The sequence below is a fragment of the Salvelinus namaycush genome, chromosome 12, assembly GCF_016432855.1.
Source record: "Salvelinus namaycush isolate Seneca chromosome 12, SaNama_1.0, whole genome shotgun sequence".
Lineage (NCBI taxonomy): Eukaryota > Metazoa > Chordata > Actinopteri > Salmoniformes > Salmonidae > Salvelinus > Salvelinus namaycush.
Window position 1 is genome coordinate 37,795,632 of NC_052318.1, and position 23,269 is coordinate 37,818,900.

Genomic DNA, 23,269 nt, shown 5'->3' on the forward strand with positions numbered 1-23,269 from the left:
TATTAGGTAAAAAATGATTGCATCTGAGCTCCTAGAGTGTGCGGCTCTCCTTTTTCTAATGTTAGCTAGCTAACATTGAACCTGGTTGGAGCTACCTGCATATTCATGCAGGGTAGTAACGTTATGAGTTGCAATTATGGTTCATTGTTTAGCTAGCTAGCTAGCTACATGTCTTAACAAAAGACTCCACTATGCATGTAACCATTTTGGATGCATTCATAAATTCAGTATGTCCATCTACTCCGATTTCAGAGCACTCTCGTCTGAGTGTGCCAGAGCGCAGAATAACTGCTGAATTTCCAAACCCTCAACACCCGTTGAATATGGCCGGTGTCAGTAATGTTAGCAAAAAAACGTAATTAAATTGTTGCCAGCAGCACAGTTGCAATCACCTACACTCTGGATAACATAAAAACAGCCTAACCAGCTCTGCTAGGGCGAGTAATTATGTTGAATGGCAAACAGTATGGCAAGTAGGAGTAAAGATGTGTTAAGCAACAGGACTTTGGGCAGTGGTTTAAGCCCACACGTTGGTTCTCCCCTCTTTCCTTACATATCCCTGTAAGTAGCAGTGTTGAGCAGGAGGCTGACAGGCCTGTCAGGAGGAATGGTGTGTGCAGCATGCAGGCTTCCTGCTGATAGTCACTCATCATTGAGGGTCACTGTGTACTGCTCTTATTGCTGTTTCCCATAGATAAGTGGGCCGAGAGGCTATCTGCAGCACAGAGTGCAATAGTATCATAATCTCAGTGACTCCTATTTCCCCATTCAGTCTCTGCTATCACAACTGTTACAGTCCAGTTCATTCAGATACCAGCTTTTTACCTGTATTTCCCCTGGTGATGATTCTATAGATTACAGGGCTTTTTGAAACCTTTCCTTCATTGTTATCCTGCCTGGTTGTGATATGAATGGTTCTCAGAAGAGCTGACCATCTTCTCCACACAGACACTCCAGCTGGTTGTCAATCAGTGCACTGTCGGTCTAATGTCATTTCACCAATAATGAGCATTGATATTGCCAGGGGCGCCACTTTGGTTTTAGAAGTGGTGGGGAAAATAACCTGGCGGGGGGTCTGCGGGTCTTCCCCTGAATTATTTGGGACATCTAAAGCTCATTTCCTGCATTTTCACACAATCGAATATGCTGTCTCTATTTAGAATAAAAAGTAAGCAAAAATGCCCACAGTCATAAAGCCATGTAAGATATAATTATTCAATATGTTTAAGTGATTAATAGACTGAACTAGATTCAAGGTAATTCAATTACAAATATTATGTTGCACCTTTAACCAATAGCTTAACAAATGAACAACTCTTGAAAAAATACAGACTTTTGATTTTCTTTATTAAGACATCCTCTATATCAAATTTCAGACCGACCAGGAAGCCCAAGCCGCCTGCACGACTGACCCCCACCAGTCTAGTCAATAGCTCAATTCTCTCTCAACGCAATTTCCTTCCCAGTTCACACCTTACATTTTTTTATTCCCAAGTTAAAGGTTTAGAAACAAAAGAACTAAACAAAAAAAACATATACATCAAATATACAGTAATGCACAGAAACAGCAAATCCTCTATATAATTAATCTCATAGGACTAATAGTACTGTAGAGCTCTTTTTGCTTGCACACAATATAGCTGGGTCACGCCATTCCTGTCCCTAGGGGTCCACCACCCTGCAGCGCCCCAACCCAACACACCCCACTCAGCTTTAGGATCTTACTGAAACATTGTTAGGCCAATACCAGAGTGACGGCAGACCCCCAGGGCCAGGACTAATCAGCCCAGCAGCTAGGGATTACCTAAATAAGTATCTCCCCTGATGTGGGAATGTTTTCAATACAAACACCCTTTGTCATACTGTATTCTATATAAGGCATCCAGACCTCATGAAAGTTGCCCAATCTTGTAATAAATCATATCTAGTGATACATAACTTGACATTGTGGGATGATAACCAACCTTCCAATTAACGACAATGCATTTTTTAGCCGCTATAAATGCATGCCTACACAGTTTCTTCACATAACAGTCTCCAGTATCAACATTTCCAAGCAAACTTAACCTGTTTGGGCTGCAGGGACAGTATTGAGTAGCCAGATAAAAGGTGCCCATTTCAAACGGCCTCGTACTCAATTCTTGCTCGTACAATATGCATATTATTATTACTATTGGATAGAAAACACTCTCTAGTTTCTAAAACCGTTTGAATTATATCTGTGAGTAAAACAGAACTCATTTGGCACAAACTTCCTGACCAGGAAGTGGAAAGTCTGAAATCAAGGCTCTGTTCTACTTCCTGCCTATAAATGGGCATGATACGTATTAGTATACATGCACTTCATACACCTTCCCCTGGATGTCAAGAGACGGTGAGAGAAGAAATTGAGTGTTTATCTTGGTCTGAAGTGGAATACAAGCTCTTTGTATGACGTGTCACCCATTTCCTGTTTTCTGGAGAGCGCGAGGAGGCACCTGGATTTGCCTTCTGATAAGCTGCCGTTATGGACGACTAATATCTCCGGCTTTGATTTTATTTGATACATGTGACCATATCATCGTAAAGTATGTTTTTTCAATATAGTTTAATCAGATTATTGAAATTTTTTCGGGAGTTTTGCCGTGTTCCGTTCTCTTCCGTTTGTTGACATGGAGAGATTCGTGCCACTTGGCTAGTGTGCTTGCTAAATCGAGAGGGAAAGAGGCCGTTCTAAATCCAAACAACGATTGTTCTTGACAAAGGACCCCTTGTCCAACATTCTGATGAAAGATCAGCAAAAGTAGGAAACATTTTATGATGCTATTTCATATATCTGTCGTACATGTGAACTAGTCGTCGGCGCCCAGCTTTTGGGTACTCTAGCTATACCGAAGCTGGATGTCGTAATGAAGTTATTTTTAGAATTCTAACACGGCGATTTCATTAAGAACTAATGGATCTATCATTTCCTATACAACATGTATTTTTTAGTTATGTTTATGAATAGCTATTTGGTCAGAATATGTGTGTCAGAAAAAGTGTCAGAAAAATATCCGGACGTTGTGGGAAAAAGTAGCTACGTTAGCACAATGTATAACCACTGATTTCAGCTCTAAATATGCACATTTCCGAACAAAACATAAGTGTATGTATAACCTGATGTTATAGGACTGTCATCTGATGAAGCTTATCAAGGTTAGTCAAAAATTATATATCTTTTGCTGGTTTGTTACGATCGCTAACTTTTGCTGCTGGGAAATGGCTTGTGTTTCTGGCTATTGTGGTAAGCTAATATAACGCTATATTGTGTTTTTGCTGTAAAACACTTAATAAATCGGAAATATTGGCTGGAATCACAAGATGCCTGTCTTTCATTTGCTGTACACCATGTATTTTTCAGAAATGTTTTATGATGAGTATTTAGGTATTTGACGTTGGTGTCTGTAATTATTATGGCTGCTTTCGGTGCAATTTCTGATTGTAGCTGCAATGTAAACTATGATTTATACTTGAAATATGCACATTTTTCGAACAAAACATAGATTTATTGAATAACATGTTATAAGACTGTCATCTGATGAAGTTGTTTGTTGGTTAGTTTGGTTGGTTCTTGGTTAGTTAGGTTGGCTTTGTGCATGCTACCTGTGCTGTGAAAAATGTCTGTCCTTTTTTGTATTTGGTGGTGAGCTAACATAAATATACATGCTGTTTTCGCTGTAAAACATTTCAAAAATCGGACATGTTGGCTGGATTCACAAGATGTGTACCTTTCATTTGCTGTATTGGACTTGTTAATGTGTGAAAGTTAAATATTTAAAAAAAATATATTTTGAATTTCGCGCCCTGCACTTGAGCTGGCTGTTGTCATAAGTGTACCGACACCGGGCTGCAGCCATAAGAAGTTAAACAGGTAGAAGGGAGAATCTGTAGACATGCTGAGATAAAAGAACATACTCTTTGCCTTCACAAGACCATAACATATGCAAATATGTCTCCTTTTGTGCTTTACACCTCCAGCAGAGGAAGTGCATTTCTGAGTGCATGATATTCAGTTTCACTGACATATAGTACATTCTATGGATTGTGTGAAGGTCTTCCTCACATTTTTGTTTTACATGTTTTATGTCATTGGGAAAAGCATCTATCAACCCTTGATACAGTTTGGAAATCATCTTTGGAGGATTGTCAGACTGCCTTAAAATAGCATCTGTTTTGTCCAGTGTTTGCTGTACAGAGGGAATAAAGTGTTGTATCTGAAAAAATTCACCTCACCTCCGCCACAGGCTGGTCTACCCTGGCTGCCTGACCCTGCTGAGACCCCTATCACCATCTGATCCTCTTAAAATGAGGCATGACAAAGAATGACCTTGTTGTACATTTATACATTGTATTATCCAAGACTAGAAACAATGGTTCAATCATTGAAATGAGCATTATTTCCAGATCTCAGACTGCAGCTTTAAGCTTAAACTGCTGTCTTGTAGCTACTGTAGGTCTACCCATCAGATCAAGATGGAACTATGTGTCATTCACTGATATTGTTAATATAAGAATATTTTGAAGATAAATGCACAATGCAGAGGATGAGAGGACTAGAGTTAATGATCAATAGGAGTTGGTTTTCAGTTCAACATCTGTCTAGAATCTGTTGAATGTCACTCCTAAACTCAGAGCTACGTGTAACATAAATTGCTAACATTAATATACCACAAAATTCACCTGAGCTCCGTAAACTGGTCTTCCCTTGCTGTTTGACCCTGCAGGGACACCTGTCAACATCTGATCCTGCTAAGACATGATCAGCATAGTGTTGTGTACTGACTGCACGAGAGTGTTGCATTCCCGCGGGATGCCTGCGGGACCTGCGGGTCCCGACAGAGATCATTGCGCCGCGGACGGCATTTTTCATGCTACGGGCAGGAGCGGGGGATCAGCCAGTCGACAGTGGGATGAAAATATTTTTGTTGTCCCACAGATCATTTGTAAACGGTCCTCTTTCTGATTTGTATGCGTTAGCCTACCTATTGTATTAAAACCACATATTTTTCACATTATTCACACACTCGTGAATTCGTGAGAGTTCAAATCCGCCTAGTATTTGAAAAAGAGTAGGCTGCCTACATGGGCGAAGAATCACTTGGCAGTTAACTTGAATATGAAATGAAATTCAATGTGATTAGACTATAGTTCACTAGTGTCTGTAAATAAATATTAATAATGGAAAGAAGTGGAGGGCGCTCAACCAACGTGAATCGAAATACAATCAAAAAATGTAACCATCGTTGAAAAGGAAAAAGCACAATGGGCACATAGGTTAGGCTACTATGGTGAGCGAGTGTTGCGCCTTTTCATTTTCAATAAGTATTGATTACCTATTTATTTTTCTCTGCCTGACAAATCGTCTTCCTAAAAGGTAGGCTATATCCTATAGGCCTATGCAAAACGTAGCCAGTGTTGCTGTCATCATTCTTGCTGCTTCCAGTTCAGTAGCCATACCTGCGAGATAAGGTGTGCATGTGGTCTCAATTAAATAGAGTAGGCTATTGTCACGTAGCTAGGAGTGATGGGTATGGAATCAGGAGCAGAGAGCAGAGGTTTCGGGGAAAACCGTATTTATACGCCAAAACAATAGGCGCAAAATAAAGACCGACCCAAAACAGGACACCAAACAGTCCGGGAAAATGCACAAAACATAACCTTCCACGACAAAACAGAAAACAAGCCCGCGGGCATAAAAGGCTTAAATAGCCCTGCATTAACCCCCAAACAAGAAATAGGTGAAACCAATAAAGACATAACCAACAGAAAAAAGAAAAGGGAATCGGTGGTGTCACGTTCCTGACCTGTTTTCTGTTAGTTTTGTATGTGTTAGTTGGTCAGGACGTGAGTTTGGGTGGGCAGTCTATGTTTTGTGTTTCTATGTTGGTTTAATGGGTACCTGATATGGTTCTCAATTAGAGGCAGGTGGTTTTCATCTCCTCTGATTGAGAATCATATTAAGGTAGGTGGTGTCACATTGTTTGTTTGTGGGTGGTTGTCTCCTGTGTCTGTGTTTGTCGCGCCACACGGGACTGTTTCGGTATCGTTCGTTCGTTCGTTTTGTATGTAGTCTGTTTCCTGTTCATGCGTTCTTCACGTTATATGTAAGTTCGTGTCCAGGTCTGTCTACATCGTTTATTTGTTTTGTAGTTTATCAAAGTGTATTTCGTTTCGTCTTCGTCTTGTTGAATAAATCATTATGTCATATAACCACGCTGCATTTTGGTCGAATCACTACTCCTCCTCTTCGTACGAAGAGGAGGAGGAATTCCGTTACAGGTGGCAGCTAGTAGTAGTAGTAGTAATGCAATATAATAGCCATGTGAATCTCTGGTAATTTAATTAAATGTATTTTTGCACATTTTATATTGCCTATAGGGTGCAAAATTGCTGGGACCATGGCTGGCAAGTGAACTGTATCACATACACCTAAAATAACATTGCGGGACTGCAGTTGGGTTTGGGACCAGTTCCTGCGGTAGCGGGTGAGAGTCGGACAGAAAGCCAACGGATGTGGGCTGGACCGGGATGAAGAAATCAGTTCCGCGCAGACCTCTACTGTGCACCATGACAGTGACGCCTGTAATGTTAGAGCTGTTTATTGCTGTGTCAATTGAAAAGTAGGGAATTAGCAAGGGAAACTGACAGATCAATAACGTTACATTGCCATACTGACTAATACAACTCACATTGCACCGAAAAAACGGCAGAATATCAATCTTCAATCGTTTGACCAATGGTTTCATCATTTTATTCAGGTCTAGTGTGAATGAGGCAAAAATAGCTACTGTTGGCAAACTTTTTGCCAGCTCTCTCTCGAATGGTACATCAACTGGTGAAAGCTAGTCAAGTTCATTTACTTCTGAATGGACAAAACATTTCCATATAAACAACAGCTGTTAGTAATAATAGCCAAGCTCATATCGCTATCTGACAGATGACAAGAGGCTAAAGCTGGCCTGGCTATGGTAGCTACTAGCTAGTCTAGCTTATTAATTCCCCTCAGTCGAGAGGGGATGAAACATTAGCTAACGTTACATGTCAGTTACAATACTAGCTCAGCACTGCAAATAAACACATGTTTTTTTCTGTTAAGTTAAACAGCCGTTACCTTGCCATCTACGTCAATCAACTAATTAGTAGCCAGTTTCTGCTCTGCTTGCTTTTACAACTCGGTGAAAGAGCGCAACACATACGCATTGAACTGTGCTCAACTCTCCTGTGCTGGTCCAGCCAGCCTTCCAGAAGCTTTGCCTTCAAACAGGTTGCTCTATGGTGTCCGTGCAGTCCTAAATCCAGCTGGCGTTATACTCCAAACAGCCTACCGGACCGCTCGGAGGCGTCTGCATGGTCCTAAAGCACACTTTTTTGTATCACATTGCAATTGGGGGAGGGACAACATTTTTATTTCAGAATGTGGGGGGGACATGACCCCTGCCGCTCCTAAGCTTGGCTTAGTGGGTATAGTTTAGATGTACTTCTGAGGCTGATGGCGATGATATAACCTTACATGCTAGACTAACTTACTCTCCCTTTAAAATCCATGAGGAGACACGGGCCATTTCTTCTCAATAAAAGTAGACATACACAGAGCGTAAAAATATTAGGATCCATTATTGATGTCACCTGTTAAATCCACTTCAATCAGTGTAGATGAAGGGGAGGAGAGTGGTTAAAGAATAATTTTGAAGTCTTGAGAAAATTGAGACATGGATTGTGTGGGTGTGCCAGTCAGAGGGTGAATGGGTAAGACAAAAGATTTAAGTGCCTTTGAATGGGGTATGGTCAAGAACTGCAACACTGCTGGGTTTTTTAAGCTCAACAGTTTCCCGTGTGTATCAAGAATGGTCCACCACCCAAAGGACATCCAGCCAACTTGACACAACTGTGGGAAGCATTGGCATCAACATGGTCAGCATCCCGATGGAAAGCTTTTGACACCTTGTATGCCCCGACTAATTGAGGCTGTTCTGAGGGCAAAAGGGGTGCAACTCAATATTAAGAACTGTTCTTCAGTGTATATCCTTCTCTGTGCATACACAGACACAGTATGTTACGTAGACCTAGCTCCTTTAAAATGCATTACATAAACTGCAAAACAAATCTCTTTATTTACACCCACAAAACAGAAGTGCACATATTCAGATCATATCAATTATTAACACCAGAAAAAAATATTTTTTAAAATCTGCGTTCGCTCTGCCCCTTCAATTTAAGAGCAGATTTGTGTCAGTCATTTATGTAATCTTTTCAGACACTAATCTCCTTTTCATCATGATTGGAGATAAAGGAGGACAGTATAATAGATTTTTGCTGGAGCCAGTGTAAATGGATTGCTTCTGCCTTTCTGATCAGCCCAGTGTGTCTCAGGGTGTCCTCCTGGAGTTTAGAGTTAAGCTCTGCATCCACTGGGGCAGAGACATTCGCTCATGTTATCTATGAGTTTTCTACTTGATTATAGAGATTGGGTTTTGTGATAACCAAGTAGTATACAATTAGATTAGAACGGCAATGGTAACAACGACAGTGTTTTTTAAATGAATCCACCGCTGTCTAATTTGTAATCAGTAATCCAATTTAATGTGCCACTGTTGTGATGTAATTGAATAATGTGGTAATCATACAATTTCTCAAGCATGGATGTTGCAGTGCATATTCATCACCTTCGAAACACTCTTAGAAACAACTTGCTATCTAGAACCTAAAAGGGTTCTTTGGCTTTCCCCATAGGAGAACCCTTTGAAGAATCCTTTTTGGTTTCAGGTAAAACACTATTGGGTTCCATGTAGAACCTTTTCCCCAGAGAGTTTTTCATGGAACCCAAAATAGTGCTACCTGTAACCAAAAAAAAAGGATTCTACTATGGGGACAGCTGAAGAACTGTTTTGGAACCTTTTTTTCCAGGAGGGTACAAACCAAGATAACAGAACTGGATCAGTGTGAGACTTTATATAAATCCTCAAGATGCTTCCCATAGACCATCAAGTTCTTTCTTCAGACCTTTTATGTCTCATACATTATATTGTCTTGTTTATTCATCAAACGTTTCAGCTGCAGTAGATTTACCAGGTCTGATTTTTAGAAGTGTTAATGATTGGATTGTTGCTCTATATTCAGGGTGTTAGCCACTAGCCAGACGTAAGAATGTAAATAGCTGTTCAGTATTTTATTCAGTATTTACCACAGCGATAAAGTTTCATGAATGACCCCTCTAGAAGTTGATTTCCTGGACTCTCTCTGCTTCCTCTCCTCTAACAGACAGTAAACAAAGAGGAAACGCCTCCACTGTGTGAAACAGTAGGGACACTAGCAAGCCGGCTGGCCGTTCCTCAGTACATACTGTTGAAGTTGTAGGAGGGAGGGAGCCTCCTGTTGAAGTGTAATTGCAGAAAAACCTTGTGGAGCGTGCTTCTCTCCGGGGCTCTGCTCTCATCCATGCGCCAGCTGCCTTGCAGGGACTCACTATCCCTGCAGACAGACAGGACAGTAGAGGTGAGGGAGGAGCGGAATGGAGGGATGGAGAAGATGGAGAGGCAAAGGCCACAGAGTAGAGATGCGCTGAAAAATATTTGTTATCATTAGGATTCCTTATGTTGCTCCACCGTAATTACACCGAAGCCCTATCGAGCGACACAGCTGGTAGAGTTTCTAAACACGTACAGAGCTGCACCCTGAGACCTCTCGGCCCCCCAGTAGCCCCCCTGATATACCAACACACCAACGAGTCTGGGGGAGGGAGGCAACACATAATCAAGACGGGTCTTCTCTCAACACTCTCAGAGTCGTGCAAAGGAGGGCAAGTGAGGAAGAAATATGTATCAGGGACATTGACTGCAATTAGCTTGGTCGCTCAACCTCACTGCTGCAGCTAACAACAGTGAATACATTATACGTTTTTGTGAATCTGTCTATTAGGTTAAGGTTTCCCAACCCCCCACCCGGGTGCACGTTTTGGTTTTTGCCCTAACACTACACAGCTGATTAAAATAATCAAAGCTTGACGATGAGTTGGTTATTTGAATCAGCTGTGTAGTGCTAGGGAAAAACATAACCTGCACCCAGGTGGGTGGGCCCCAGGACTGAGTTTGGGTAACACTGTCTTAGGTTAGTTAATGTTCACCATACCGATCACTCATTAGTAACCAGTTCTCAATAAGTGAGTACATTTTTTTACTGTGTTGGATGCAGCAGCATCCAAATAGAAAACGGCAGATAGGTTGAGTTTGGAAAACAGAAACTCATTACTTTGTTTCTATTCTTGTTCTTCTCCACCTCTCCACATCGCCTCAGATTAATTGTTTTTTTTAGGGGACAGGTGAAGAGTTTCCAGAGTTGGCCAGAGCATCTGAACTATTTCAAGTCCCGAAAGGAATGTTTCTGATCAAATAATGCCTGTCAGTTAGCTATCAGCTCTCTCCAGGCCACCTGGATCTCTCTGATACATTCTGTTCCCCTGCCCACTCGTCTACCTGGCCTCTTCTTTAGGGGTTACCATCTGGAACACTCCTGTTACACACTCCTCTCGACTCTCGAATCTCTCTTCAGACGGGCCACCTCCTGTTCCCCCTTCTGATTATACAGGGTCCGAATGAACAGAATGGAGAGAGAGGATCAGTGAGGAGAGAGAGAGGAGAAAGATAGCATAAGGGGTTTGAGGGGAATGAACCTTAGAATCTTTGAAGCTTTTCAGAGTCATGGAAACTGGATGTGGTCAATTTCACAAAGCATGGTTTGGAAAAGATTCCATTTTCCATGATGTTGGAGTCAGCATCATTCAAAGCAGAAAGTAGAGGAGGATTTGTCACACAGGCTGCTTCTGAGGTCAAGGTACACTGATATCATCTCACTATCACACTGCGATTAGTCCTACTCTCCAGCACCGCACAGCTATCTTTCCACCCCTCCCTCCCTCTCTCTTTCTCCTTCTCTCTCCTCTTCACTCTCTTACTTCTTCTCTCTCTTTCTATCTCTCTTTCCCTAATTCCCCCCTCTCTCGCTCCGTTATTTTTCTCTCTCCTCTCTTTCTCTCTCCTCCTGGCCTGATTTTACAAACACCCAGGGATATATTATTGGGAAACAGGGACCAATTAAAATTAAGGTATATCAGGCTCTCCTTCAGCTATGCTAGATACATCTGTGAGAAACCTGGGTTGAGCTGTTAAAAGCTGAGTAAGTGGTCTGAATGGCATATTTCTGTGGATATATACAGTGCCTTCGGAAAATATTCAGACCCCTTGACTTTCAAAATGCTGTTACGTTACAGGCTTATTATAAAATGGATTAAATAAAACATTTTCCTCAGCAATTTACACACAATACTCAATAATGACAAAGCAAAAACAGGTTTTAGAAGATTTTGCAATTATTTTTATTTATTTTTCAACAGAAATACCTTATTTACATAAGTATTCAGACCCTTTGCTATGAGACTCGAAATTGAGCTAAGGTGCATCCTGTTTCCATTGATCATCATTGAGATGTTTCTACAATTTCACCTATGGTAAATTCAATAGCTTGGACAGGATTTGGAAAGGCACACACCTACCTATGTAAGGTCCCACTGTTAGTTCATGTCAGAGCAAAAACCAAGCCATGAGGTCGAAGGAATTGTCTGTAGAGCTCTGAGACAGGATTGTGTCAAGGCAAAAGATCTGGGGAAGGGTACCAAAAAATATCTGCAGCATTGAAGGTCCACAAGAACACAGTGGCCTCCATCATTCTTAAATGGAAGAAGTTTGGAACCACAAAGACTCTTTCTAGAGCTGGCTGCTCGGCCAAACTGAGCAATCGGGGGAGAAGGGCCTTGGTCAGGGAGGGGACCAAGAACCCGATGGTCACTCTGACAGAGTTCTAGAGTTCCTCTGTGGAGATGGGAAAACCTTGCAGAAGGTCAACCATCTCTGCAGCACTCCACCAATCAGGCCTTTATGGTAGAGTGGCCAGACGGAACCCACTCCTCCGCTTGGAGTTTGCCAAAAGGCACCTAAAGACTCCCAGACCTTGAGAAACAAGATTCTCTGGTCTGATGAAACCAAGATTGAACTCTTTGGACTGAATGTCAAGCGTCACGTCTGGAGGAAACCTGGCACCATCCCTACGGTGGTGTCAGCATCATGCTGAGTGGATGTTTTTCAGCGGCAGGGACTGGGAGACTAGTCAGGATCGAGGCAAAGACAAACGGAGCAAAGTACAGAGAGATCCTTGATGAAAACCTTCTCCAGAGCCCTCAGGACCTAAGACTGGGCCGAAGGTTCACCTTCCAACAGGACAATGACCCTAATCACACAGCCAAGACAACACAGGAGTGGCTTTGGGACAAGTCTTTGAATGTCCTTGAGTGGCCCAGCCAGAGCCCAGACTTGAACCCGATCAAACATCTCTGGAGAGACCTGAAAATAGCTTTGCAGCAACGCTCCCCATCCAACCTTACAGAGCTTGAGAGGATCTGCAGTGGAGAATGGAAGAAACTCCCCAAATACAAGTGTGCCACAAGTGTCACACCTAAGAAGGCTCGATGCTGTCATCGCTGCCAAAGGTGCCACAACAAAGTGCTGAGTAACAAAGTGCTGAGTAAAGGTTCTGAATACTTATGTAAATGTAATATTTCCATTTTTTTATTTTGAATAAATTAGCAAGCATTTCTGAAAACGTGTTTTTGCCTTCTCATTATGGGGTATTGTGTGTAGATTGATGTTGGAATTTAAAAAAAATAATAATTTAGAATTAGGCTGTAACGTAACTAAATGTGTAGAAAGTCAAGTGGTCTGAATACTTTTCGAAGGCACTGTATGTTCATGTATTGCTGTTATGTGAATAACATATTGATACTGACCTCAGAATTTGTCTTCTGGTGGAGATTAATTAAGCATTCATAGAATATTAAAACAATGCTATCTATATTTTCGGTCCTGCTTTAAGTGACGTGCAGTTTATAAAGGCTCCCTAAAGCCTTCATAAACTCTACATAAATGTGTTTCAAATCATCTATAAATCATTTATTTCATGCTTTATAGGGTTTATAAATGTGGCATAACTGTGTGACATAACCACCAATGTCAAATATGACATAAACCTGTGCTTTATAAAGGGTGGGATAAGCACAGCTTAATAAATTAATGCTTTATAAATCATATTAAATTGAGGCTTCATAAAGCATTTATAACCCTGTTATGCATCTTGGTAGAGCATTGCAACGCCAGGAAAGTGGGTTCGATTCCCAAGACCACCCATACATAAAAAATGTATTAATGCATGACTGTAAGTCGCTTTGGATAAAAGTGTCTGGTAAATTGTATATATTATATTACTTTAAAACATTTCTAGGATGGGCCAACATCTTTCCCTCTTGGGTACATAGTCAATATTGGACCTGACCTCAATCTTCCCTAAAATGCTATGCTGCAGGATGACACACACTCTAAAGTGTGTCTGGTATTATTACATTTTTTATTGTGTATGTGCCCTTTAATTCAGTGGGTATACCCTGCAATGTTGTTTGGTTAGTGGGTTTTCTGTAGTGCAGTAAGCACACATGTGATAATTATGTATTCCATATACAGTGATTCACATTGTGGCCACCAATGTAAATGGTGGAGTAAAATATCAGCATTATTCAGAGCCCCATGAAATGACACCATACAGATTCTACTGAGTATTCCCTATAATACGTTTAATGCGGCACGTAGAATTGTTCTCTCTCAGCCAATATGTATTCCATATACAGTGATTTGCATTGGGGGCATTTATTTGACCTTGGAACATGTTTTAAAACACAAATGTAATGCAAATGTCACTTAAATAGGAACACATATGAATAATTGTTCTTGTTTAGTCAATTATTTTTCATATATCATGAATAACTACAGGTTATTGACACATTTCTACTATTACATGGGCACTTTTAGTTAGAAATTTCCAGAAATTTCGTGACCCGGAGGTACTAGCAGGCTCAGCTAAATAAAAATTCCCCTCGATACAGCCACTTCTCATAGTCACATCATGAGATTTGTAAATGAAAGAGGAATATAATAATTTGAATCGAATGGAGTTTCCCATCTCCCCATTTAGAGTTTCTGGCGCAGCACAGAAATGCCCTTATCCAGATGGTGTGACAAAGGTACTTCTTAACAGACCTGCAAACGTTCTTTGCTGCTTTTCAGGTTAGAACCAACATGCAGTACCTCCTTCAGCAGGCAGAGAGGCAATAACCATTCGTTCGCCAGCTCAGGGTCAAGCTACACTATTCACAGCCCTGTTTAATGTTCAATGTAATTGCATTGCTGGACTTTGTGAAACTTAATGTATTGTTTTGTTTAAAACATTTACAGATAAAAGGAAATATATGGTTTAAACATGTCTTTAATGTTTATTTGTTTTAGCTGTTAGTGATAAGTGTTACTACATTTGTGTTTACATCATTAAGCCTTGATGTATGTGTTATGAATGACCAAAGGTGTCTGAATAAATTAAGTACAGCATCATGCGATATAGTCTTTATGTATGTGTTATGAATGACCTAAAGTATCTCACTTCAAAACAAAGTATAACAAGACACTACATAACGTGTAAATAAATAGGTTATTAACATTCTGATTACTGTAGGGTGTGAGAGATATTTAAATGGTTTGATGGACCTGCAAAGCTTGTGTATGTCAAAACCAAGATGATTTGTAGTAGTCCAACCTGAGACGACCGCACAACACTTTGTGGCTAATCTTTTGAATGTGTCAAAGACCTGACTGGGCCCAGCACCGCACAGTATTGCTCGTTGTAGTTGTGTGCGTGTTTGTGTACTGAGGAATATGTAACTTGGTTCCAGAAGAAAGCCACTTTCAATTTCTTTAGGTTGGGGGCTTTCATCAATCCCCCCCTTCAGCCCCCCCCCCCCCCCCCAAAAAAAAAATGCTAACTGTAATTTTTATTCAGACTTTTGGAACAACACAAAGAAATAATCATAACGTTTAAAACTATATAAATATAAAAAATATATACAAATTTGAAACAAATGTGTGTTGATTTGGCCAATCTCGGTTGCCCCGGCCGAGCATCAATACATTACCCATCCCCCAATACTGTCAAACAAGAGTCAAGACTAAACCAATTCACCTTGGTGGTGTGCACAAACCAGAAAAAAATGCAACAATATGTCTGTGAAACTATATATTCACAGTATTATGAATGAATTGTGGTTTATTTGGTAGCATTTTGTAGTGTGACTGATTTTACTAATTGCATTAGTACTGTACAAAGTTAGAGGTGCGCTATTTGATAGATTCCCCCGCTCCCCCTACCTCGGGCTTCCAGTGGGGAGACCTGAGGTCAACCTACCCCCACCCCCTCCCCATCTCGTACTTCTGAGTGGGAGACCTTCCCAGGCAGTAGCCTGCCTAGCTCACAAACTAGAATCAGTGCGCCCACTCCGACAAGGTTATTTGACCCACAGTCCCACACGGTGACATGATATCATTGACGCAAATGTCACATTCCGATTTCTTTTTGTGCGGCGCCCCGTGCCGCCCCGTGCCGCCCCCGGCAAGATGCCGCCTATACCTATATCCACCACTGGGTGTGACCATAAAATGATTTAGGAGTGACCTGTGTAAAGTATTGGTCATTGTCACTAGTTAACACAGTCAAAAAGTCATAAGTATGGCTAAACCCTGCTCATTTCCACAATTTCTCTTTAAAGTTGTATTTTAAACCAACCCTAACTACTGGAGATTAAGATTGACGTGTTGGTCCACCAGACCATTTGGGCAGAAGTGTCTGGGAAGGAGATTAGGTGTAATGGGACTAACATTACTTCACTTTAGAGTGTGTGCCATCCTTCAGCACAGCAGGTCACCCTTTATAAAGCACATGTTTATCATATTCAACATAGTGGGTTATGTCACATGTGACATTGGTGATTATATCACACAGTTATGCCACATTTATAAATCATGAAATACGGTTGTAGATGCTTTGTATCACATTTATGTTGTGCTTATGAAGGCATTATGAAGGATTTATAACGCCTTTATAAGCTGAACGTTATTTAAAGCGGGACCATATTTTGTAAGACTGAACTGTCAAGTCCACTCTCTTGATTTTGTTTGTAAAATGTGATGGTTGCCACCAATCGGTTGATTTATTGGATGTGATGCGGCATGGAGAAGTGTTTACAGCTCAGACTGAGTCAAGGGTTAACGATTGCTGTTTGACGGTGCCTCTGGGGCCCTGCTCCTCTGACTCTGATCAATAGTCATGTTAATAAACATTGCCAATAGCTGACACGTAGCTTCTTTCCCATGCAGAAAGAATTTCTCTATTGATTCCAGCACTTTCATTTTAATTCCACTGTTTCTGACAAAGGAAGCTAAATGCATCTGGCATTGACCCTGACAAACCATGGCAAGATGAAGAGGGAAATGTCAGTGTGTTTGTCAGTGATGTACGCCTCCCCATTCAGCTAACAAATTAATAGTGGAGACAGGCAATACGTTACGCCAAGACTCCAGCTGTAGGAACTTTTAAGCCTTTTCTCTAACAAACAGTCCAGGAACTCCTGCGTTTGCAAATACACACCATCAATACCTCTTTAGTAAAACAAGGTCACATGCAGAGTCCCATAAGGAGCCACAGTATCAGCCTACCGACTACGTTTGACCGCACTGACCACTTCTGAGGGAGACCTTGTAGTATTGAATAATGTATGGACACGTTTCACCACGATGGGGAAAAGGGTTTCAGTCAGTCAGTTGTTCTCCCTCCAGTCCTGGTCCAGTTGTACCTCCACCCACCCACCCCCTACCCACAGCAGAGCAGGCCACCTTGACTGGGGACTGAGGAACGAAGCCAGCTCCTGTACTGTAGGCTCTGAGAGCAATGGGGACTTTAATGAACTTGAGATGAGATGAGGAGAACCTTTCATCCTGTGCCTTGGGCCTGGGGGAAGGGTGGCAGGACCAGGGCCGGCTTTAGCTTTTTGGGGGGCTTATCGAGATTTGGTGGGTAAAACATTTTAGAACTATTACAGTTAATTTCCTGCAATATTACACATTATGCCATGTGGGTTGAGGGCCCCCTAGCGGCTGGGGGCCCTAAGTGCCTGTTTGTGTCGCTTATAACCCAAGGCCGACCCTGGGTAGGACATAAAGGAGGGTTGTCTGGTCCTGATGAGCTTTTTAGGGTGTCAGGCCTGGGCTGAGATGAGTTTTCATCAGTCTGTCCCCTCCCCAGAGGAATGCTTTCAGGTGACACTAATTGCTCCTCCAACCTAGCTAGCTGTCATAAAAAAAGAGAAAAGTGTCTGTGAGAATACTCTGCCCTCCATCTCTGTCAGCTCTGCAGGAACATCATGAGGCGTGATGAAGAGGGGCGAGGAGAAGCAAATGCAGGGAAATAAGCAGAGAAATCACAAATGCATGTATTAAAGTCATGCAAAACTGCACCCTAATGCAAATATTCTAATGAAATGTTTGGGCATGAGCGGCATCTCGGGAAGCAGAAGTCCATTACTCATAGCGGAAATCTATGTCCCACAACCCAATTTTTTTAAATATGCAGATGGTCTGTCTTTAACCTCTGTCCCAGCTGTAAAAGACTGCCACAGTGAGACAACATAGACTTTAATTTAACTAGGCAAGTCAGTTAAGAACAAATTCTTACAATGACGGCCAAATCCAGACGACGCTGGGCCAATTGTGCGCTGTCCTATGGGACTCCCAATCACGGCCGGATGTGATACAGCCTGGATACGATCCAGGGACTGTAGTGACACCTCTTGCACTGAGATGCAGTGCCTTCGACCACTTCGCCACCCGGGAGCCCCTTAAGAGTGTACTTAATGTACTTAATTAATTTATTAATGTGTGCCCTGTCAACCACTCACCAATCCTGGGTTTCATTAGTTAGTCCATTTCAAACTCCACCATTTCAAATTTGCCACCTGTAAGCTCTGAGCTACAATAACAATGGGCAAGGTTGCTATTGTCCATGGTCTCTGCTATTGACTGCAATGTAGACTAGTGTTTAATAGAAACAACACTGGCTCTGGTCTTTACAGTCTACTTCTCTACCTTGTGTTATTTTGCTACTTATTCAGCCATTGTTGTTTGAGATAGACCTGTTTTTCTGAATGAGGGAAATGAATGTGTTGTTAATGAAGAGGTGACTATTCAACCCAGATAACCAAGCAGACAATGAGCACGGTTATATGCACACAATAATACGATTATTGTGGATAGTCAGGTTAATATAATAGTTTGTTTATAACTTTTACAAGCTTTGCAGAAGAACGATTTCACTAATAATCCTGTTTACATGGACACATCTGAAATCAGGCTACTGATGGGACTTCTGATAAAATTGTCAATCAAACAAAACATTCTACCACAGCGAAGACTATTTGATTCTGAGTTCGGACATATAACGTTTGAATGTGAATACAATTTATAAAATGTATACTTTCAGTTTTTACGAACTCACTTCACTTGCGCTACCCGGTCCTGGCACAGATCAAATACATCACTGGAATTAAGCTGTTTACATGTCCTAATCATTTGAAATATTTCTCAGAAAACCAGATGTTTGTGACCTTACACAGATTAAGATAAGCAGAGTAAGGTGTTTACATGAATCAAATCAAATCAAATTAATTTATATAGCCCTTCTTACATCAGCTGATATATGATACATCAGCTGATATGCTGTACAGAAACCCAGCCTAAAACCCCAAACAGCAAGCAATGCAGGTGTAGAAGCATGGTGGCCAGGAAAAACTCCCTAGAAAGGCCAAAACCTAGGAAGAAACCTAATGCCATTCTCGACCTTCTGCCAAAATCAGTTTAATATCGAATTATTAGTGTGCATGTAAATGTACTCAGTGATAATGGCAATGAATGTATGGTCTGTGGGGTGTTAGTGTGAATATACAGTGTGCAAAACATGAAATAGACTGGCCAGGTGAAAGCTATGATCCCTTATTGATGTCACCTGTTAAATCTACTTCAATCAGTCTACATGAAGGGGAGGAAACTGGTTAAAGAAGGATTTTTAAGCCTTGAGACTATTAAGACATGGATTGTGTGTGTGTACCATTCCGAGGGTGAATGGACAAGACAAAATATTTAAGTGCCTTTGAACAGGGTATGGTAGTAGGTACCAGGCGCACCAGTTTGAGTGTGTCAAGAACTGCAACGCTGCTGAGTTTTTCATACTCAACAGTTTCCCATGTGTATCAAGAATGGTCCACCTCTCAAAGGATATCCAGCCAACTTGACAGAATTGTGGGAAGCATTGAAGTCAACCTGGTCCAGCATTCCTGTGGAACGCTTTCGACACCTTGTAGAGTCCATACCCCGAAGAATTGAGGCTGTTCTGAGAGCAAAAGGGGTGCAACTCAATATTAGGAAGGTGTCCTTAATGTTTTGTACATTCAATGTAGTTTCCATTTCATGCTTATGCCTCTCTTTTTGTAAATGTCTGGAGATGCTCACAAATAATAATAATAGTGAGTGAGTGAGTGAGTGAGTGAGTGAGTGAGTGAGTGAGTGAGTGAGTGAGTGAGTGAGTGAGTGAGTGAGTGAGTGAGTGAGTGAGTGAGTGAGTGAGTGAGTGAGTGAGTGAGTGAGTGAGTGAGAATGGGTGAGTGAGAATGGATGAGTGAGAATGAGCCAGTGAGTGAGTGAGTGAGAATGGGTGAGTGAGTGAGTGAGTGAGTGAGAATGGGTGTGTGGGTAAGTGGGTGAGTGAGCGAGAATTGGTAAGTGGGTAAGTGGGTGAGTGAGTGAGAATGGGTGAGTGAGTGAGAATGGGTGAGTGGGTAAGTGGGTGAGTGAGTGAAAATGGGTGAGTGGGTAAGTGAGAATGGGTGAGTGGGTAAGTGGGTGAGTGAGTGAGAATGGGTGAGTGAGTGAGAATGGGTGAGTGGGTAAGTGGGTGAGTGAGTGAGAATGGGTGAGAATGGGTGAGTGTGTAAGTGAGAATGGGTAAGTGGGTGAGTGGGTGAGTGGGTGAGAATGGGTGAGTGAGAATGGGTGAGTGGGTAAGTGGGTGAGTGAGTGAGTGAGTATGGGTGAGTGAGAATGGGTGGGTGAGTGAGTGAGTGAGTGAGTGAGTGAGTGAGTGAGTGAGTGAGTGAGTGAGTGAGTGAGTGAGTGAGTGAGTGAGTGAGGGAGTGAGGGAGGATGGGTGAGTGAGAATGGGTGAGTGAGTGAGAATGGGTGTGTGGGTAAGTGGGTGAGTGAGCGAGAATTGGTAAGTGGGTAAGTGGGTGAGTGGGTGAGTGAGTGAGAATGGGTGAGTGAGAATGGATGAGTGGGTAAGTGGGTGAGTGAGTGAGAATGGGTGAGTGGGTAAGTGGGTGAATGAGTGAGAATTGGTAAGTGGGTAAGTGGGTGAGTGAGTGAGAATGGGTGAGTGAGTGAGAATGGGTGAGTGGGTAAGTGGGTGAGTGAGTGAGAATGGGTGAGAATGGGTGAGTGGGTAAGTGAGAATGGGTAAGTGGGTGAGTGGGTGAGAATGGGTGAGTGAGTGAGAATGGGTGAGTGGGTAAGTGGGTGAGTGAGTGAGAATTGGTAAGTGGGTAAGTGAGTGAGAATGGGTGAGTGGATAAGTGGGTGAGTGAGTGAGAATGGGTGAGAATGGGTGAGTGGGTAAGTGAGAATGGGTACGTGGGTGAGTGGGTGAGTGAGTGAGAATGGGTGAGTGAGAATGGGTGAGTGGGTAAGTGGGTGAGTGAGTGAGTGAGTGAGTGAGTGAGTGAGTGAGTGAGTGAGTGAGTGAGTGAGTGAGTGAGTGAGTGATTGAGAGAGAATGGGTGAGTGAGAATGGGTGAGTGAGTGAGTGAGTGAGTGAGTGAGTGAGTGAGTGAGTGAGTGAGTGAGTGAGTGAGTGAGTGAGAGAGAATGGGTGAGTGAGAATGGGTGAGTGAGTGAGTGAGTGAGTGAGTGAGTGAGTGAGTGAGTGAGTGAGTGAGTGAGTGAGTGAGTGAGTGAGTGAGTGAGTGAGTGAAGATGGGTGAGTGAGAATGGGTGACTTGGTAAGTGGGTGAGTGAGTGACACCTTGCAATTTGGACACTGTTGGATGAGCAGACCACCCAGACTGTCAGAATGCATTCAATTATGACTATACAGTATTCTCCTCGCCAGTCATGTTCAGGAAGAAACACAGTATCTGCAGGTGGTAAGCAGTTTCAGCATTTTGATGACAACCCTGCTGTTAGTGAATATAATGACATTTATTTCTGTAGCTTAAGACCTACATTTATCAGGCCTCACCCATTTAGTTTGCACAGGGACCTATCCTGCACCAGCCAATGGCTCCTCAGAGACATTTTGTATTTTCATAGCAGCATACCATCAAATATTTTCCACAGTGAAATTAGCAGGCAGAGAGCCTCCAGTGAATGTTATCTTAGCCATAATGCATTCGCTTGGTTGTAAAATTATTTATACACCATGAGTGATAGTGCTATAGCTTTTACACCCTGATGTTTATGCAGTCACATTTTGGCCTGATTTATCTACAGACATATGGCAAATCGTGCTCTGCTATCTTTAAGCCTTTCCTGTCAAAAGCATTGCACTGCATTTCTAACATAAGATCACCATTTATATGTGGACTGATAAGAGCTAGATGTAAACTCCTCTTTGTATTTGATATTCGAAGTCTGTTATCTTCATCAAAGAAAACGTTTATTTGCTGTATTGAAGCAGAGGTCAGATAGCCGAACTGACCCTTGGCACAAATCAGTGGGTTGTCCTGGTCGTAGTTACAACAGCATGCCAACTCCCTATTTGGCTACGTGTAGTGAAAAGAAACTCTCTCCATTCTGTCACACTTTGGACCTTCATTGGGGTGGTCCTGGTCCTTATAATATTTAGAACTGTGGTTAACACAGACCATGAACACAAAAATATGTGGTTTACTAATGCAAATATACTTATCCTCAGATCAACCCATATACAATTGCAATACGAGCATGTATGCTATACGTGAAAACTGTAAAGTCAGATTTGCGTACTCTAATATAACATACTGTACGTACTTTACGTCCATTATGTATTAACATGAACATTAGGTCACAACTGGTTGTCTGCATTCACATTGTATTTGCTGTTTCTGTACTCTATGATTTGTCCGAGGTCTATTGTAGGCACTTTATCCTTGCAAAATGGTCTGTTCATTAAAATATTTTGATTGAGGAGGCAATGGCTGGAGGAGAGAGATGACCCTTCACAAAGCCATGTTCACTCATAATTGTGATGTGAGCTTTGGAAGTATTTTAACGGAATACTGAAAATAAATGGAACTGAAATAGCACCTACCCAGAGGACAGGACATTGAATTATATGCTCAGCATTTTAATGCTTTAAATTGCCTTCTTTTTTTATTTATTTTTCACCTGCATATTTGTTTTGGAACATAATACACACTTGTGTTTAATGGAAAGAATGGACTGCACATGTTACCATGAAGGCTTGTTTGGTTAGGAGAATAGCTAGTCATGCTTGCAGGTTCCTCACTCATTCAAATATTGTGCTGTGCTTTTAGGTTTATAGGCTACTGTTCGTTTAGCGCCCAGTGGATCAGTATCTGTTGATATAATCAGTTTGTGTTGTCTGTCAAGGAGGCGATTGTTTTATGATTCACTGGTGAAACATATTGATGGGTATGTAGATTGAAATTATTGTGTAATGTATTTTTGGCTCTGAAAGAGGCTGGGCAATCATTGAGGGGAGATCTCCCTACTGCACCTGGCGTTATTGAAATGGCTACCTTGGTTTCAGAGGTTTCAGATTCTGGAATCACACTTATTCCCTTCGACTATTCTATGCTATGTTTTTCTTGTTTCTCTGTCTGTCTCTATCGCTCTGTCTGTCTGTCTGTCTGTCTGTCTGTCTGTCTGTCTGTCTGTCTGTCTGTCTGTCTGTCTGTCTGTCTGTCTGTCTGTCTGTCTGTCTGTCTGTCTGTCTGTCTGTCTGTCTGTCTGTCTGTCTCTCTCTCTCTCTCTCTCTCTCTCTCTCTCTTTCTCTCTCTCTCAGTCATCTGGAAACCATCCAAGCCAATTTCCACACCACCACCCAATCATTACTTATTTTCATTGAAGTCTATTTGACTCCAGTTATAGTTATTTCCTCTCAATTATAAGCCAGATGCACATTTTCAGCATTTCTGAAGAAGTATTTTGACATTGTATTTTCCGGCCTAGCGCCTGTAAGCCCATCACAGATGCATATACCGCGGGCTGCCATCACTAAGTAC

The 23,269-nt window shown here is 41.8% G+C and overlaps 1 protein-coding gene across 1 annotated transcript in view; it reads left to right on the top strand.

Annotated features, from left to right (window-relative positions):
• The window catches only part of LOC120057522 (seizure protein 6 homolog), a 248,463-nt gene that overhangs the window by 137,379 nt on the left and 87,815 nt on the right, over positions 1 to 23,269 (top strand). The gene's annotated exons all lie outside the window — the stretch shown is intronic.